Below are 18,112 nucleotides of genomic sequence, written 5' to 3' on the forward strand. Positions count from 1 at the left end.
AATCATCATTGTGCATCACAAAACAAATCTCGTAATCATTGCCCATTGTCAAAAACTTAAGAAGTAATATTAAACTGCTACAGCCTATAATCTACTACCGTCTACATAATCATTTTATGATGCATGATGAATTATATCAAAATTTAAGTAGCAACTAAACTTTAAAGACTAAAAGTAAAATTTAATAAAACAGTAAACATGAACAAGTCATTAAAATTTAATTATAAATCCCAAATTAAGAGTCTAGAAATTAAGAACCTTGCGGGACCTGTCATTAGTGTAATGTATATCATAATCATTCAAAATCACTATTATTTATAGAGCACAAAGAGTATTACCATCCTGTCTATTTACCTTATAACATTAAGTGTTAAAGATGAGAATGCCATTGTAATGCTTATTTTTTCAGGGGTAACGATTGTTATGTACAAAAGTAAAATGTCAGAAAGTGAAATAAATTATATAATAAATGATGTTTATGTTAATGTATCCAGAAAATTAGTTGATTGGTTCCTAAAACGAATAATGGAACTTGCTATATATATAGACAACACCACTAGTAATTTAGTAGCACATTGATATATCATTTAGTCTCTCCTGCTTGTCTCTTGCATATATTTAACATGGTATTAAAGTCATGGTGATTGTGGCATAGGGAAATTTCAAAGATTCATGCTAAGAAAAGATTTGTCACAAACATGGAGAAAGAGACAAGTTCAAATTGAAGGCAAATTAATTCATGGAGTATAGTGACTGTAAACTGTAAACATGAATAAGTCATTAAAATTTAATTATAAATCCCAAATTAAGAGTCTCAGACTTCGCCCTGTCGCTCGACTCTTACCTCACCTACAACCTTCGCTCGAGTTCTCTTAGCTCTGTTTACCTTTGCCGCCGTGAATGGAGTTCTCTATTCAATGTTTACCTTCACCCGCCATCTCAGACTTCGCTCGACTCTTACCTACAACCCTCACAACCTGTGTTTACCTACAACCTTCGCTCGAGCTCAGTGTTTACTTGCAACCTTCACAACTTATGTTTACCTTCATTGTCGTGTCTCTGTAACAGTGTTTACCTTTGTCGTCCTCGTGTAGTGTAGTGTGTAGTATGTGATAGGTTTAGTTTAGTGTGTATGTGATAGGTTTAGTTTAGCCCATAGGTTTATGTTGCGATAGGGTTTAGGTTTCAAAATTAGTATTTTTATTTTTTTACTTTAAAGTTTAGAACTTAGGTTTTAAATTTAATTTTTTTTAAGTTTAATGTGCTTGATATCGAATGGCATCCTAAAGTACCCTGAAAAGTCCCCAATTTTTCGTGGGACGACCTGGGGACAGCCTGGAATTCCCCAAGTCCCCAATGGAGTCCCCGGCCAATTGGGGAAGTTTCCAATGAGTTCCAAAGTACCCGGATCGTAGGGACGTAGGCAACACCATGAATTTTGGTGGGTACGGATCCCCGTGCAACATAGGAAATGAATGATGTTAGCATGATGAACTTATGTAAAGGACTTAGCTCCTTGGGACCTAGTTATTAGGGAAGTTAAACTAAAGTGTTTTTTTTACTTGGCTAATTATTTTTTGCTTTTTAGCAATTAATAGTTTCCTAAGTTTTTTTCACTCATACCTCCAAAGCTAGAGTACATCCTAATGGATAGGCCTTATTGGTGTTGTCTAAGTCTAGAGTCAACGTATATTACAATGCTACCCATTATTCTAAGTCTTATAGAATTGCATTGGGTTTTTCTAGTTTTTTTCCTTCTCGTAAAATTTATTTAACAATAAAAAATGGTACTAGGAGGTGTCATATGCCTTGGGGGTACTCGTTTTCTAACTCAGAGCACCCACTTTACCTTAGTACCCCATTCTTGAGAAAAAATATTGATTTTTCCTCATGAAAATCAATTATTCACTCAAAAAGGTGAATAAATTAGCTCCCTATTTTTAAGGAAACATGTTGGAGACAAGTTAGGGAGAGTCAAGTGGCAAGTCTTTTCCTCTTTTCTTTAAAGTGCTTTTCTTTTTAAAAGTTTTCTCTTTCTTTAAAGAGCTTTTCTTCTCAAAAGTTTCCTCTTTCTTTAAAGCGCTTTTCTTCTCAAAAGTTTCCTCTTTCTATAAAGCGCTTTTCTTCTCGAAAGTTTCCTCTTCCAAAAATTAGCATTTTTGTTCTCAAATGGCAAGTAGCGAGTTTTGGATCTAGTTTTTTCCTCTTTCAAGAAAGCACTATTTTTTGGAAACATCTTCCCCTGTGGCTATAAAACAAAGCACTTTCCTCCATTTCAAGAGTCTTGGGAATTGGAAGAGAGTTTGCTTGCATGATATTGTAATTATTTTCATTGTGGAATAAATAAAAACGGGTTTGGAGACTAATCAATGGTGTAAAAGTCTTATGTGGAAGATTGACGCTTGAACTTAATGTATGAGGTAACCTTTGCTTTATAATTGTCTTTCAAACTTCGTTTCATAGGCCTTGGTAGGGGTATTATTACCCAATAAGAATAGAATTTTCAGTTGGTTATTTGATAAATTTATTTGTTGTTTTACATATTGGAATTCAAGATTATATGTGTTTTTAGTTTGATTGGCATATTTTCTAGATTTCATATGTAGGAAACACCTATCTCTTAATGAAGTTTCTTGGAAAGATCTTTCATAAGCTTATACAGGTACCTCAAATTGAAGAAGTGGAGTGACCTTGGTTGGATCTTTCACAAACTTCAATTTTGTTAGAGCAAAGTTCGTCAGTGCTCCTGCAACAGACTCCATTGCACAAGGATCCCACATACAAGCTCTTATTTCTTTCTTCTTGCTTTTCAAACTCAGAAAATCTAAATTCGTTTGCTTACTTAATTCTAAGCTTTAAATCTGATATATCTGGCTAATCTTGGTGCTATTTATTTGATGTCCAAACAGCGAATTAAAACATCTAAGAAAGCTAGCCTTAGTTAGGTTTCATTTTCTTTTATTTTAGGCTAATGTTCACTAGGAAATTCTTAGGACTTAACGTTAAATTTTTCTGATGTTCCCAAAGTCATTTGCGGCATCTTTTGCTGCTAGTAGCTTGCTAATTTTACAGATTTGTTTAACAATTAGGAGGAAGCGCTGCTAAATTTTTGAGTAACCAGACTATCTAGGACCCCCGAGAGGCATCAATCTTCCTTCTTTGTTTCAGAGGGAAGCAAACTTTTCTAAACAAAAGATTGTAATCTTAAAGGAGCTAGCAGTAGTCACCTAGGCATCCCATCCCCCTACCCCAAGGCGAATCTGTGTCTTTGTCTCATTTTCATGGCATGATTGCTTATTTCCTTTAACTTTTAAAAAAGGAACCCAAGCACTGCAAAAATCTAAACTTTGTTTAGATTAAAGTTCTTTCAAGTTTTAGATTAAATTTTACTTTCTTAGAATAAATTTCTTTTACAAATTAGTAATGAACCCTCCCCACCGAGTTACTGTTATGCTCTTGGCCATCGCAAGCGTGAGCTTGATCTTTGGCATGATTCAGAGTGGAACTTCTGTTGTGTTGAATAATATTAATAAGGAAAACCTTATTGTAAAATTCAGATACTTGTTTGTTGACTCGTGAAATTAGAGGAATGCCAAGAAACTAAGTTTCTTCCTGTTGGATATCCGTGCAATTTACTTGTATCCATTTTAAGAATAAGAGCCCTAAATGAAACAAACCTAAGATTAGTTTGCTTTTTGCAAATCACAAGTAGATCAACATATCCGCCTCTCCATTTTCACTCACTTTAATAAATCCAAGTGAAATCCATTATAATAAAATTTACCAAGAGCATTTCACCAAAATATCTGACAACATATGAATTGGGCCACAATCACATTTGGCCCAGATTCTCATTTCCACAATATAAACATTTACTTCTGGCACTGATCCATTTTTTTTGCTATTTAAATTATTGTCATTGTTATTTGCTAATGAATTACATGAACCATATGTTTCTAGATTAGATTGGTGGTTTATTTTTCTCTTGCATTATAATTTAACTCCTAGAACACTACTTTTTTGCTATAGATTACTTAGCTTTAGTAATTTTCTTAGGGACTACCCTCCTTGGCTTCACTAGGAGTTAGCCTAGACGGAGGAGTCAAGATAGAGTGACAGTTAACTCGACTCGAGACTCACCCCCAAGGCCATACCTAGTGGATTGAAGATTTCTTCCACGTTACCCGAGGTGTGGGTTATAGGCAGTGATAACATTTTGGAGCTATTGTCGGGGCTAAATCTTTCTAGACTCAGAATACAACACTTGTTTTCCTTTCTTTTTTTTTGCTTTGTTTGATGTATGATTCTAGTTATTTCAACTTGATTCGGATCATCTAGTGACTCCATTGTTAAATAAATCTATGAGGTACTCTACAAGGAGGAACTCACAGGGTTTGATCAATTTCGTTCCTAAACCTTAAACGGTTTGTCGAAGTAGATTGCACAAACTTGCTTCTCATAAACTCCTTAGTAAACTCAGAAATGAATCAATCTATAATATCCATTTTCTTTTTGTTTCAACAATTCTCAACTAGAAATGGATGATCTTTATGACCCTAGTGGTTTCTTTGTTATTAATGGTTATCCTCATGCTCTATCTGATAAAACCTTGGAGAAATTACTATCCTTTTAGAAAAGTAATGCAATAAGTGCCAAAACTCATCTAAGAAATTTTAACCTTTGTGTTAGTAAGTGGTGTAATGTGCATAACCACGAGGATGTGAAGATGAAGTTGTTTGTCCCGTCTCTAGAGGAAGATGCTTTAGATTGGTTCATAGAACAAGATGACAATAAGTTCACAACTATCAAACAAATCACAGATGCCTTCAGTGAGAGATGGGGAGATAAGAAAGAACATTGGCACTTGTTGGCTTCACTTAGCACAATAAAGAAGAATGAAAATGAGACAATGGAGGAATTTAATAAAAGATTCAATGATCTAATCAAAAATCTTCACACAAACATTAAACCTCTTGATGCCTCTATTCTCATTTATTATATTAAGGCCTTCAATGGTGACATGAGATATCAGCTAAGAGATAGGGAATCGACAAGCCTGAAGGTTACCCAAACAATGGCTGTGAAAATTGATAAAAGCATGCAAGCCTTGAGTAAATCAAACCAATCAAGTTTCACAAGGGGAGCTCCTTCAAAGCCTTAGGAGCCTAAGAATTGTTGAAGTTTGTAGCTCGGGCAAGTACTTCTGCACAGGTCTTTTGTCTAGGCATGTAGAAGTCGCCCATATATCACCTTAGTACACTTGCTCTAGGTTAAGCAAGTAGTTGATGTAACTTAACCTAAGTTTAACTTAGGAAAAAGCACGCATTAATATGTTGTCTTATTGAGCTAAAATAAAACTTAGAAAAAATAAATTAGTTACTTTAATTAATAAGTTTTAAACTTAGTTGTTGATCTCAAGTGAGGCAAGATCTAATCTCCGTCGTTAATCACTTTGAGATCAGGGCAAGGATTAGGATTAGGGTTTTGGCATCACAAGTTTAAGAGTGGCATCCCAGTGAGCATTTGTTGGGTCCGAAAGAGTGCAGAGGGGATGGAGATCCAAACTTGCGAGAGAGCAGATCTGCTAGATCAAATCCAGAGTTTTTTGTAATCTTTAACTTCTCAGTTGGGCCATTACCCCAAGACGAGAACCCAAGTTTCAATTTTAATTAATGAAGAACTTATTTGTTGGACAGAAATTTGTTTGTATGTGATTCACATCGTAATTTGCTTCCGCTGAATTTTAAGTGTTAGGAACTTAACCAAGTATTTTTTCAATTATTAGTTGTTGGGAATTAAATACCGGGTGTTGGCTCTGTGTAAAATCTAACATGGTATCAAAGCACCAACTCTGAATTGATCTCGGAATTGCAGGTGCCAGGTTCATATCGGATCATCAAAGCCAAGTTTGGCTAGGATCATACAAACTGAAATTCTTTTTTAAAATAGGCAGTGAAAGTTTTTTTATTTGGGCCAAATCCCTTTTGATTGGAAAATTAAAAAAGACAAAGACAAAGACAAAAATATATATATATATATATATATGAATAAAGGAAATTAAAAAAAGGAGAATGAGAGTTTGTAAATTTCTATGGTGAGAATTTTGAGAGTTTTGATTCGTATTATCCACAGTATCCATTTTTGAGTCTACGTTTCCAGTCTATAACAAGACTCACCCTGTGGCCGACGGTTGAAGCCCACCAGCGATCGAGACAGCAACCATCAAGGCAGCCACTAGGCCAGCCAACCAGCCGATGGCACAAACAGCACTTGACTAACGCACGGCGACAGCCTGATGCCAGTCGCCACTAGGAGCTACGGCAAGTAGCCGACAAAAGAACAGGAGGGCGCAAGAGGATTGGATGGCATAGCCACACAAGTAGTCAAGTGTGGATTCAACACAATCGAAGTTCTAGGCAAAAGGCACAAATAGATTGCACAAACAACAAAGAGACAACCGAAAAGTTGTGGGTGACAAGGCAGGCGCAGTGGCCAAAGATATGATGGTAAGGTTAATTGCCTACACCGAGGAGAACCTGAGGATTGTGAAGTTGTGCTATGAAATCGTTGAAGTGTGTGGCAAGAAAGTGAAGTCTGAAGTGGCAATTCGCATTACTGACCTCCCATGAGTTGTGGCTGGATTCCACATTAGATCTGTGCAAACTACATAGTTTTAAGCTAAAATTGCGTTCAATTGAGTAAGGTGTTGGTTAGAAGCTTGAGGAGTTGTGGCACTAATGTTGTAGTGTATTGTTGTAGAGCCTATGGAAAGTTGAGTGTGTGGACTTGGCAACGTGAGTGTGAGTGGTAACTGTGAAGGTTGAGGTTTTGGCAAGAGGTGGTCTGTTGTGAGAATCAGCCAGCGTTGGGCCAGTCGCAAGGGACAACATGTAACTGCCACAGAAAACACTGCTCAATAGTATCAACGCGGGTGATTTCTAGTTCAATGAGCATATTTTGACACTGGTATTGTAGGGAGTGCAAGGGATTCGAGTTACAATTGGGTTTGTGATGGCTACTAGATTGCATTATGAGGATAGGTTCGATGGGGTAGGAAACTTCAGCCCATGGAAGGAGCGAATTGTTCTATTGTTTGAGGAGTAGGAGTTGTGGGACATTATAGAGAAGGTTGTCATTATTCGTACAGATCCTACTTAGTTGTTTGAGTTTAATAATAGGAACATGAAGGGCAAGAGAATAATCATTGATTCCATTAAATACCATATTATACCTCATGTGACAGGGAAGAAAAATGCCTTTGAAATGTGGGCATCCTTAACCAAGATATACCAGAGTACAAACCAAAACAGAAAGATGGTGTTGAAAGAGAAACCGAGAAACAATGGGATGTTTGAAACAAACACAGTTTCATCACACCTTACCAAGAGCACTCAGATTAGAGATGATTTGGCAGCAATGGGGGAAACTATTGATAGTGAAGAGTTGGTTACATCAACTTTGAGTGGTTTTCCTCCAAAATGGGATGTCTTTGTTGATGGGATTGTCGCACGGGAAAATTTGCCCAGTTGGGATAGATTGTGGGATGATTTCATACAAGAAGAGACAAGGAGATGTTCCAAAAGTGCAAGCCAACATGATGGTGGGGATGATGAGTAAAATGTTACTCTTGTTCCAAAGGGAAAAAACAAAGTAAAGGGAAGTGGGGGATTTGCTTCTATGAAGGAAATGAGCAAAGTGAAATGTTTTGCATGTCAGAAGATTGATCTCTATGCGAGTCAGTGTCCATACAAGAAGAAGAAGAAGAAAGAGACAGGTGACTACAACATATTGATGACTTTATGGAGAAATTTGAGAAAGAGTTTTCTCTTGTTGCCTATATTTTGAACAATAGTATTGTTGTGTATGAGGATAGTGGATTATGGCTAGTAGATAGTAGAACATCTAGTCACACAACAGGGATGAGGTCAATGTTTCGCGGTATTTCAGAGAGGCTCAGACTATAATGTGATTAATGGGACTAGTGCCACGCATGCAATGATGGGGGTTGGATGTGTCAGATTCCAGCTAGAGTCAAGAGGATTTCTGGAGGTGACAGGGATGTTGTTTGTTCCAGGGTTAATGGTATACGTCCTCTCAATATCAGCCTTGGAGGATGATGGATATAGAGTTTTGTTTTGGGATGGACAGGTGCTTCTATATTCAGAGGGAACGACCTTGAATACAACAGTATTGCTTGGCATCAGACAGAGGCAGTCATACAAGTTGTTGGGACTGCCTTTGGGTGTCTCTGTCTTGGATTCAGGATCAGTGTCAGTAACTGAGAGGGAAAAGTTGACTAGGAAGAGTGATTCTTCAGGTACTTCCAGGAGACTCAGTTGATATGATATGACATTGATAGATGCTCAGGAGTGTAACAGTACTCCTCATAGCATGGTTGGTTATAGTGGATTCTCAGCTCAGGTTTCAAGCCAAGTAGCAAGACAAGCTTCAAGGTCAGAGGGAGCAGCTACAGATACTGAGATGGGCTTGGAGACAAATCCAGGGGGACAATCTTCCAAAAGTACCTCCCTCGCTAAGAGGGAGTGATGAAGTTTGTAGCTCGAGCAAGTACTTCTACACAAGCCTTGTGTCTAGGCGTGCAAAAACCACCCACATATCGCCTTAGAACACTTGCTTTAGGTTGAGCAAGTTGTTGATGTAACTTAGCCCAATGTTTTAAAACACCAACTCGAGTTCAGAACCGGCCAAGGGTCGACTCCGACTCAGTATCGACTCGGCCAGTTTGATTTCAATGACTCGATCGTTGTAAAAAATACATTAAATATTTATTTTTTATGAAAAAACATTATTTTAAAGATTTTCATTCATGTTTCCAAACACAATGCATTAGAATATAGAGAAAAGACAACATATGAACAAAGTAGGCTCATGAATATATCCATTATATCAAAAAGTTTATATAGAGGAAAATAAAGTTATTTAAATTTTAAAAATTCTTATATTTTCACTTTCCATAACTAGTGAGATGTATAATTTATTTCAATAAACAGGTTGAGTAAAAGATTTTAACATGAAACTTATATAGAGAGAGAAAGATTGAAGAATTCTTATTCCATTAATAGCTACTTTCTAATTCAATGTACGAGGGATATTTGTAATTCCTTCAATGCTTAATATAGATTTGATATGTAATATTTTAGAAAATATTAATAATAAAAATAATTAAATGTATGCATATAGGAAAAAAATATGAGGGCCATGTCTTAACATTTTAATATGGAGAAGTGAATTATATAAATAAAATATTTCAATGTCAACTACATATATATTATCCCAGCCTAGATCCATCTTAACTCTGGGTCTACCAAGTGCCGAGAGAGATCAAATCTCTTTTCACTCTAAAAGATGTTTGAATCTCAAGAGATTTGATCCCTCTCGACGCTTGGTAGATCCAAAGTTAAGATAGATCAACGCTGGTTTAATTTATTCCATTTATTTTCATATTTACCCATTTAGTGAAAATAATTAAAAATTATTTCACTCATCCATAGGAATAATTAAATAAATCATTATTTTTTATTATTCCTTAATCATTTAACTTCTCTCCCTTGAAATAATTATTAAACCATTATTTGAATTCAGGCATAGATTTAAATCACCTGGCTGATCCTAACGCTTAGCTTCAATTTGCAATGACTGGTTTTTTTTGTGTAATCCTGTTGTCTCAATTTTGTCATTACTCTCCGCCATCTTCTACATTTTGCATTAAGCCACAATTGCATGCATCTGAACATATATGGAGACTCAAAGATTATCATTGATTGGTTCAACAATAATACTACATGTCACACTCACACACTCCGCAGCATATTGGAAGAAATACATTTATTGAAGGCACAGTTTATTAATATCTCACGCTGTCATATCTACAGGGAACACAACAGCTGTGCCGATCAACTTTCCAAGGAGGCTACGGCACTTCCCAGAGGCGAGTGGATGATACAGGAGCAGCGCGGCGACAACGCATACCAGTACTACCACCGGCCGTATATAGATGCACAGTATCCCCGGGCAACCAGCCCATGAATATGTTTATGATCGGATATTTATTTTTGAACAATATTGTACATAGCTGAAAATGAACTACTGATTGCCCTGTGTGGCAACTTATATATATGATGATAACAGAACATCCATATGAGATGCATTTTGATCTTTTTGATAGTACGGCAAGTAGAAACAGACACACGCCATTATGGCGGAATGAACATACAGCATATGCTAAACGCATCTACAACATGTAATTTTTTCCATATAATGAAAAGATTACGATTTTTCCAGTGGAAAAAAGAGTATTGTATCAGTTGTATCTTTTTGTAGTGATCACAAACAATTGAGCTTGGCTAATCAATCTGGAAATGACAAAATTGAAGCCCATGGCAAATTCAAATTGTAACTCACCTGTGTATTTTGCTGCGACCGGGCACGGAATTAATATAATGAATACTCATTATCAATGTTACTTGGGAGCGGGAGCGAAAGCAGGGAGCGGGAGTGAAAACAGGTGCGGGAGCGACATTTTCAGAAGCTCCCGGTTTGGGAGCGAATCTCGGAGCATTTTTTATATAATATATACTTTTTATATTTTTATATTTTGATACATATATGTCAACAAAAACATGTAGAATGATGAATTAGATATTAAAAAAAACATAAAAAAACATAGATTGAACCATATAACAACAATCATATAGAAGTTATAATCTTCATCAACCACATCCACAAGTTAGTAACATAGTAACATACAACATATTGAGTCTCATGATTCATCAATCTTAAAGTTTCAAGCTTTCAAAATTCAATATATAACATTTATCATCATTGATCACCAAAGTTGTACTTGTAAGCTAAGTGTAACCATTACAACAAATAATATCTAACATGAAATGAAATGAAACAACTTTCAACTTTCATGAAGCATCATATTCATAATTCATTACTAATGAGTTATAATTGCCAACTTCAAACTTAAATTGTCATATATTGTTTAAAAAAATATCATAATAAATATGAAAGTCAATAGTTATAAAAATTACTAGAAACTAGAAAAGACAAGTAAATCTATTATCTATTGCTTATGCTTGGGCCTCTTGCCACCACGAGAAATGTCTAATTTTTTAGTCTTGTTGGAAAATCAGGATCTTTGTCATTAATATCACCCTCTAAGCATTAATATCCAGAGGTATCTTTGTCATTACCTCTATATCTATATAGGGATCTTTGTCATTAATATCACCCTCTAAGCATTAACAAAAGATAGAAAAAGCATAGCATGTCAAGTCAAGATTTTGTTTGAGTGATGCGTACATTTTTAGGAGGGTCATGATAGAGGAGTTCGACAACCAATGTCACTAACATCAAGGTACATAGAAGGATTGGTGCTCTTGATTAAATACGAGTTCCATACCCTAATACATGACAAAATTCAATGGAAACATTGCAATCCTGAAATCCTGAAAAACTAATAAGTCTGCTGGATTTTGAATGAAATCTAAAATTCTACTTTCTCCATATGAAATCCAATGAAGTCGGAACCACTCTCAAACATCCTAAGTCATTTCATGGTAATGTTAAAAATTTAAGTAAAAGGATGAAAATGAAGATTAAGGAGAATGTCACTTTTAATTTAAGAATTTAACATTACCATGAATCGCATATCAATACTAGGGCCATAGACTTGATCATTAAGTTGCCCCACTCAAAACATATTTGTTTCTTTGAAAAAAAATTGCATTTGGAACATCATTTCAAAAACAATTTGCAAAAAAGGCAAAATGCTCCAAACGCTCCCGAAAAGGCGGAGAGTGTTTTTTTTTAGGGAGCGATTTCGGGAGCGCGTTCCCAAGCCGCTCCCGCCCGGAGCGCGGACTGGGAGCGGGATCGGGGGGGAGCACTCCCCCGCAACACTGCTCATTATTGTTAAGAAAAAAATATATTTTATATATATAATCATTATTTATTTATTATTCCTTAATCATTACACATTTCTCCTATGAAATAATTATTAAATCATTATTTAATAATTATTTCTAAATCACTTTGACCATATCTTCTTAAAGTAATTAATAAATCATTTTTATTTGTTAATTACTTAAAAAAAAACTTGATTAACTCAATAAATCATTATTTTTGAGTTAGTCCACTAAATAAAGATTTTTTGACCATTTCAAGAACCTTTTCCTCTCAAATATAATAAAATACTCTTAACGGTTAGGTCTTGATTTGGTCTAGTAGTATTTTATTATTTTACTATATCTAAATCTATCCTAACATTCTAAGTCACAAAACATGTCCCTCGGGGTCTCATGTCCCGTATTTCACATATTGGACACGAAACATGCCCTAAAACGTGTCGAAAACATTTTTCTTCATGTCCTCCAATCAAGACACGTGTTTTGGACATGGCGAAAACGTGCCCTAACGTTTTTGGTTCTTAGGACACGTGTCCCATGAAAAGTGACATTTAAAACCTGCAACATGGTTTATTTTTGGGTTTTTTGTCATTGTTCGCCACCGAAGTCGAGTTTGCTCACCGTCGAAATTAAATTTGTTGTGTAGTGTGAGGAATTCCATCAGATTTGAGCGCAATGCTCACAACTTCACATCGACCTGGACTTGGAGATGTAGGAGGAGCGTTTGCGTGCTTTGCTGAGAGTTTGGAGCACTTAAATTTCTTGTAAGTGTTTTATAGCATACGTAACTTAACTTAATTATACACGAGTGACCACGTATAGATTTTTTGTTGAAATAAAAATCACAACTCGTCGTCATGTGCTCATTGCTCACTACACCTTCGAGGTCTAAAGGGAGGGAAAGCTCGATTAACGCTCTGGTCAACAATGAAGTTTGAACACATTTACATTTTTAGTTCCTGAACTACCTTATGTGAAGTTTGAACATCATCAAACTTGTTTGAACTTAATAACAAAAATTATAACATGAACAATGAACATTGAACTGTGAACATCATTGATGTAGCAAATTAATAAACTAACTAGTAAATTACTAAACAGTAAATAGTGTATACTAAATACTAAATAGATATCATCACGATTCATATCTATATGGATCAAGCACTATATATATATATATATATATATATATATATATATATATATATATAAACGTGCCCTTCATGTCCTGTTTCTGGGGTCGTCGTGTCTCGTGTCGAATACTCGTATTTACGTGTCCTCCATGTCTCGTGTCCTCGTTTCATGTGACAGCTAACATTTTACTATAAATAGAGAAGTTTTTCCTCACTCTCCACAAATGACCATTTCATCGTCATCACTATCACCCTAAATCATTTGAGCTCCCACTTTGAGTTCACTCATTCACTCTTCATTCTGCTAATTGCAACCAGCGAGAGAAAGATCAATTGTTGAAGCGTAGGGAGCAAAAGAACCCATCCCATGGAGGGGGCTGTTATAGATCCAACTCTACATTATTCTCCAACAGGTGTTATCTTCCATTATAATAAACTTATTTCATCTCCATTGGGTTTTATTGTCTCATTTATTGTCATATGCTTTTCAATATTTGCAGATTATTTAGCATGGTTTATAATAGTATTTTTGCAAACCTAAAGAGCATTAGCAGTTTTTCCTTTTATTTCCATGGTTGTTAGGGCTATTTGTTATCAATAGCTAAAATGTAGACTTTTGGTACACCTTCCAGAAATTTCCATACTAAGACAACATCATATTCACTTTCACTCAATTTAATAAATCCAAGTGAAATCCATAATAATAAAATTTACCAAGAGCATTTCACCAAAATATGACAACATATGCGTTGGGCCACAATCACATTTTTCCCAAGTTCTCATTTCCACAATACAAAAATTTACTTCTAGTACTTTTTTGCTATTTAAATTATCGTCGTTATTATTTGCTAATCAATTGCATGAATCATATGTTGCTAGATTAAATTGGTGATTTATTTTTCTCTTGCATTATAATTTAACTCCTAAAACACTTTATTTTATTTGTTATAGCTTACTTAGCCTTAGTTATTTTCTTAGGGACTACCCCCCTTGGCTTCTCTAGGAGTTAGCCTAGATGGAGGAGTTGAGATAGAGTGACAGCTGACTCGAGAATCGCCCCCAAGGCCATACCCAGTGGATTGGAGATTTCTTCCACATTACCCGACGTGTGGGTTAGGTGTCAACAATAAACTCAATCCTCAGTGATGGGGATTTGTAACCATATAATAATAATAATTTAAAGGGGGTCATTTTGGTGGCAGAGTGATTTGTAGTATTATACCAATACTAGGTCAAATGTACCCACTTCATCCATTTCGTTTTTTATCACATATGAAGATACCCCTCAAAGCACTTATTAACAATCTCAGTTTGCCTATTTGTGTGAGGATCATAGGTAATATCAATATCAAATGTGAACCCTGCTAATGTGAAAGGTTCTTGCTAGAACTGCCTTACAAATTTGGAATCCCTATCACTAATGATGTGGCGAGGGGTTCCATGGAGCTTATAGACATGTTTGAAGAATAAATCGACAATATCAAAAGTTGTAAACTTGGTAGTCAAAGGAATAAATTTACCAAACTTAGTTAATCAATCGACATCCAAAAAGATGCAATCCTTACCACAAAGATAGCTAAATGATAGACATCATAAAGATCTAATCCTTACCAACGTTGCTTGGAAGCGAGCGTGGAAGCAGGGAACAGAAGCGAAAGAGGGAGCGGGGAGCGACAATTTTCAGAGGCTTCTGAAGGTAAGTCACCTTACCTTCATCACCTCAATCACTTCGCACCTCTCTCCTTGATGTCTCACATGGCACCACATAACTCTCTCTCTCTCTTAATGATAAGTCACACTCTCTCTTACGCACTCATTAAAGACCTGGCATATTCCTCTTACAGTCATTAAAGGCATGTCATAAAAGATTCCTCTTACGCTCTCTTTAATGCATATGTTATACTCTCCTTAATTAAGGCATGTGTACCTCTCTTAATGGCATAAGTTACTAAGGCATGTGTTCCTCTCTTAATGGCATAAGTTACTAAGGTATTCGTACCTCTCCTTAATGGCATAAGTTACTCGGGCATGTGTTTCTCCCCTTAATGGCATGAGTTACACTCCCCTAAATGGCATAGTTACTCCTCTTCAAGGCATGTGTATTGCCCCTCCATTATGACAAGAATTCGTTGCTCCTCCTATATATGTGTCTCATGTCTTCTCACTTGACTACTACTTGTGCATTGTGAAAGAAGAATTCAACTTGAGAGAGAGAATTGAAGAGACTTGAAAAAGATTGTGAGAGAGAAAGAGAGACTTGGAGAGTAAGAGCAGAACTTGGTAGGCCAAGGTTGATTCAGTGCTTCAATGTTTCAGTGTTGATTTAGTTGAAGGGAAGGTTGATTCAGTGTTTCCATCTGTTGTTGCTACCAGTGATCTTTGTGCTTTACCTTGTTCAGATTTGGGTGAACTTACTCATTCTCTTGATCTCTCATTGTACTTTGTATCTCTGCTGAACAATTGATATCTAATAGAAAAAGAATTGGGTTGGGTTTTCCCCCTTGTGGGTTTTTCCTTGGTAATTGGACCTAAATTCTTTGTGTCTCATTTTGTTCTTGGTTGTCTTCGATTGCGCATTTGGTTTATGTTCTATCTACAATTGCTTAACTAATATTGCAGCAGAAAGATTTTTTTTGGAATAAGTAACTGTTTCAACATAGAACATCATAATTCAACAGGCGCTCCCCCACAACACTTACTTTCAAAAAGAAGCAAACCTAAGATGAAGTCCATCGATACCTCTTTACACTTATGATCAGAGATGGCATTATGATGACAAATGGTTTCTACCTTGTTGCCTTGACAAATGTCACAATTTGCCACAAACTTTAAAACTACTCACTATAAAACTTTATTTTGTGCTAGAAAAAGTTGAAGGATATGTTCTTCAAGCTTTGTGAAAACCCATTTGACTAACAAGCAAGGATGCATGCCCATCTTGAAGAACCATGTTGTAAGTAGATGTGGTTTGTAAAGAGAATGAAACAATTCTGAATAGTGCAAGCCAATGTTACCGGACTCAGAATCGGCAATAAATCAGCGAGGCAAAAGAGCGAAGAGTTTTATCAGGAAAAAATCGGTGGATGCAATAAATAAAGATATACACATATATTGAATTAAAAATAAGTAAATATAAAAAATACAAATACAAAAATACAAAAAAAAAAAATCATTGATATTCAATAAAGCCGTGTCCAAACAATGCATAATATCAATAGATGTCCAAAAAAACATGAGGGCAATGTGTATACTTCAAGTATAAAATATATTCAGTATTGGAAAACAATTAAAAACAGGGACAAAGATTCAAAAGATACGAGGAACTTCCAAGTTTTTTTCAACCAACACTACGGACCAGCTAAAATCTTACTTGGGGTTATAGTAGCATGACTTCTAAATTGGATTAAGTTTGGATTGGTAGTGCATTATACCCATTGGTAGATCACTTATACACTCGATGACAACAAATGAATTTAAGGAATTGTTTCATTATTATAGGTCCTTGTAAAGTTCCAGCATTCTGCAATGACTTGCTTTTATTCAAAACGATATAGAACTTTAACATACTACAACCAATTTCTTTTATTCAAAATGATATTTTTAAAGGAATAGAACGTTGCTCGACCATTGGGGAATAGCCACAAATATGTACGTATACCAGCCAAGTCAATAGCTATTGGCATGAGCATCGGGGCAAGTAGTTCTTGTTTGGTAAGTGGACCCATAGTTCACTTAGGTGACTATTTGGGCAGGGGAAAGGCGACGTGGATGGACCTAAGGCATAGAAAACGCGGAAAGCAGCGTAGTATGGTAAGACGAGCAATCCAACCAATGCTTAAGTTGTTGCCTAATACATGAAGTCGACTGCCTAATACTGTATACATGAAGTCAACCAGCAAAACCCATTGCGACCTTGACGAATTAGAGAAAGGGTTCATGTTTATTGAAGCTTAAGTGTGTGCAGTGAGGGAAGAACGTGATAATGGCATTGTTTGATCCATGACGTCTCTGGATAGGCGAGCGGCGAGAAGAAATGAAAGCGAACTCCAAGCACGATGGGTGGCAAGAAGTGAAAGAATAACCACAACATAAAACCCTGCGGATTTTTAACCTATGAATCTGAGTGGCTTGCTGAGTCCTCTACAAATCGCTGAAATCACTAGTCAAACTCGCATTAACCACAAGTCAAACTCGGTCAACACAAGTTAGACTCGCCGAGATTCAGATCAGCTCGTTTGGTTGAAGATCAGAATCGGAATCGTGAGTACTCGTGAGTGATCGGAGACTCCTGTAACACTGGTGCAAGCTCTTCTTACAATTAAGAATGCCTTGTTGCAATTGAATTGTAGTAGGATCCATTTTGTAGTCTATGAAGAGTTCTTGTATCCGAGCACACTGGTTAATTGAGGTAGAATTGGAGGTAAGCAATTCATCTAGTCAAGATAACAAATCTTCTGCAGTTGTGTTCTCCTTACCCTTCCTATCTATGATCCCAAAGTCATAGGCTTGAAGATAGTCTTAGTGTACTTGCACTACTAAGTGCTTTGAGTTGAGGTTGCACTAGTAAGTGCTTTCAATTGAGGTGGTCAAGATTAATCAAGAACTTACTTCCCAAAAGGGATTGGCACCAGTTGGCCATGACAGGAAGTTATACCCTACAATGCTTTATTATATATGACCATGTGACATTCATTGCCATTTAACTTTCTACTTTCAAAGGAAATGGGTCAATCATCTTGTCAGAGTACTACACAAACTACAACCCCATAAGAATCAAACTTAATGATGTATGATCACGCGATATCAAGTGTAGCTAGCTTTGGCATAAAAGCAAGGGCCTCCTTCAAACTGTCAAAAGCTTGTAGTGTCTCAACTCTCAACTAAACCCAAAAATCCTTTAAGCTTCTTAAGGATCATAGGCACTGTCCCTAGAGCATAGAGAGCAAGAAGGCGCAACCCTTACCCTGGGGAGTGTGTCCCTATGTCACACTGCATAAAAGTGGTCTTTTACAAGTATTGAAATATGACACTGTAACATCTAGGACT

General features: G+C 36.2%; 1 protein-coding gene across 1 annotated transcript in view; it reads right to left on the minus strand.

Annotated features, from left to right (window-relative positions):
• The window catches only part of LOC149164071 (sporulation-specific protein), a 73,170-nt gene that overhangs the window by 39,291 nt on the left and 15,767 nt on the right, over nucleotides 1–18,112 (minus strand). The gene's annotated exons all lie outside the window — the stretch shown is intronic.

The sequence above is a fragment of the Pinus tabuliformis genome, chromosome 5_1 (genome assembly GCF_031772625.1).
Source record: "Pinus tabuliformis cultivar Carrire ecotype Pingquan chromosome 5_1, CPIR1, whole genome shotgun sequence".
Lineage (NCBI taxonomy): Eukaryota > Viridiplantae > Streptophyta > Pinopsida > Pinales > Pinaceae > Pinus > Pinus tabuliformis.